Below are 2,460 nucleotides of genomic sequence, written 5' to 3' on the forward strand. Positions count from 1 at the left end.
GGACTTTTCCCAGAGTCTCAGCCCATGGGACATCAACCAAACCCCGGGGGGGGGGGATCACTGATCCTCCCAGGCTCTGCTTCCTGAGGATTGCCAGCACGGGGAGCAGCCAGGAACAGCATCGCTCCACAGGCATCCCAAGTCACCTCCAAGAAGAGCCTTCGCACGCAGCATTTACGGGCTCCTCGAAAGCTTGCCGTTCACCTTGCCTCACCCTCCAAAGCAGATGGTGCAGCATTAGCCAGACGGCCGGTGCTGGGAGCATCCTCTCCCCACACAGCCCTGCCTCTGCCTGCTGCACACTGCCAGGGAAGAGCTGCTTCCCGCAGCCCGGGCAGAGGCACGGCAAGGCGGTGGCTGGCCCAGGCTGGCAGGGATGCTGCAGCACTTTTTTCTTCCCCACAGGGCAGCACAGCTGCTGCCCCCAGCCTATTACACACTTCATCGATGCCACGGCCACGCGTCGGCACCGACCGATTTCACGCTCTGGGAGGTAGAGCAACAGCCCTGGCTTCGGGTCTCATTCACACTACGCTGGGCAGGGCAACCCTGCTGCTTCCAGACTCCAGGACCAAGCTCGACCCGCAAAGCCAGGCAGCGATGGGCAGCGCATCCCCAAAAGAGCCTGTGCTGCCCTGCTTTTTGGAGCTGGCTAGCAAAACAGCTCAGCATTGCCACGTCAAGCAGGGAAAGGCAGCCCCACGCCAGGCACACCACGGTACCATGGTAAAAGCGGTGGTGGGAGCGCTGCCCAGCTGCCTGGCACGTAACACCCGCCGGCCTGGCACAACACAGCCTGGCGTGCCCAGGGGGATGCTGGAGCATCAGCCAGGAGGTGGCTGGAGCTCCCTGCGGGCACAGGCTCCCCTCACACCATCCCCAGGAACACACTGCTCATGGGGAGCTTGCGCTCATGCCTCGAGTTTGTGAGGTCTCAGAGCAGCTGCTTGGGCGACACGCCAGCCTAGCCTCTAGTGACCATCTGCAGCACAGACCGGCAACGTGGTCTCCCCCATTTCTCTCCCTCTCCTCTTTGGGGAAGGACCCCACAAACAACAGTGAGACAGGGCTGACCACGTTGCAGACCCTACTTGACGCCACACAGCGCATTGCCGAATTCCTCCATCATCTGCATCCCCTCCCAGCAGGTGAGGACACCTATAGCGCGGCCCGGATGGCAAAGCCAGGGCTCCTGCCGCCTTCTCCCGCTGCGGGCAGAGACACCGTGGCCTCACGCGGGGAGCCTGGGGACGGGCGCGGATGCCGGGCTGCGGGGCTCACACGGAGCGTGCCAGTTCCCGGAAAAGTTTCGGTGCCACCCAGCGCCCTCCCAGCAGGCTGCCGCATTTCCTGGCAGGGAGCTGTATTTTTAGCCTCCGAGGTTTCTAATTCCACTCAATCCATACTCCCGTCGATAGAGCAGATAACCTTAAAGCCTTGACGGTGAACGGGGACGGCAGCACCGGGGGACCGGGAGCCTTGGGGGACCGCACGCAGCCTCGGCATGCAGCTTGCGCACCCGCAATGTCACTCTTTACAGCCTGCCGCAGATTGGGCTCTTTGGATGGGGGGAAAAAAAAAATATAATAACAAGACTAATAAAAAGGCAGGTACAAGGAGATTCTAAACAGCCCCGCTGGGGAACCTGCCGCTCGCAGGGCTCATCCCATGCCAGGCACGTGCTGTGGCACGTTCGCTGACTGCACAACGCTGGCACCCGGCAGCCCGGGTAAGAACTGTCAGAGGTTTTGGCTACCCTGGACCTCTCCTGCTCTGAGCAGAGCTCCAGCCCAGCCCGGCCAGCTCACACAGCAGGCGGCGGGGCCAGGGAGGGAGCAGGAGAGCTGGCAGGGAGAGGCAGAGCAAAGGCAAGAACAGAAAGCCGCCAGCATAAGGCAAAGCAAAGCGTTTCGAGGAGAAGAGAGCTGCGTCCCATCCGACGCCTGCCTGCAGCCCCGCAGGCTTTAAGACGTCCCCGTCCCCTGCTGCCAGGAGAAAGATGCTCTCCAGCAGCCAGAGCAAACGCCGGCTACGCAAGGAGGCAGCGAAGGCATCAAAGGCGCTTGGAAAAGAGAGATTTCAATCATGCCTTTCATTTGCGATGCTCTTAGGAGATACCTGGAACAAGAGAAGGGGAATGTTTCAGACAGGAGGGGGATTTGTAAGTCGATAGTGTCCCCTCGCAGCTGCAGCGGGAAAAAGGGACAACGAACCAGCAGAAGGAGTTAACAGCCAGAGGGCTAAGGGGAATACAAAGGACTTTACAAATATACCCAGGCAGAATCAGCACAAAAGTGAAAAGGTCTATTAATAAACAAGGAGGGAGAGAAAATTAATGACGGCTCAAAAATAAAGATGACTCAAAAGGGCAAAATTACTGTTTTTAACCAGAAAAATGCAAATGAAGCAGAGGCCTCGCAAAAACAGCTGCAGGGAAAGCAAAAACAGCATCTCCAAGGA

This window comes from Egretta garzetta, unplaced genomic scaffold, assembly GCF_000687185.1.
Source record: "Egretta garzetta isolate BGI_Z169 unplaced genomic scaffold, ASM68718v1 scaffold998, whole genome shotgun sequence".
Classification (NCBI taxonomy): Eukaryota; Metazoa; Chordata; class Aves; order Pelecaniformes; family Ardeidae; genus Egretta; species Egretta garzetta.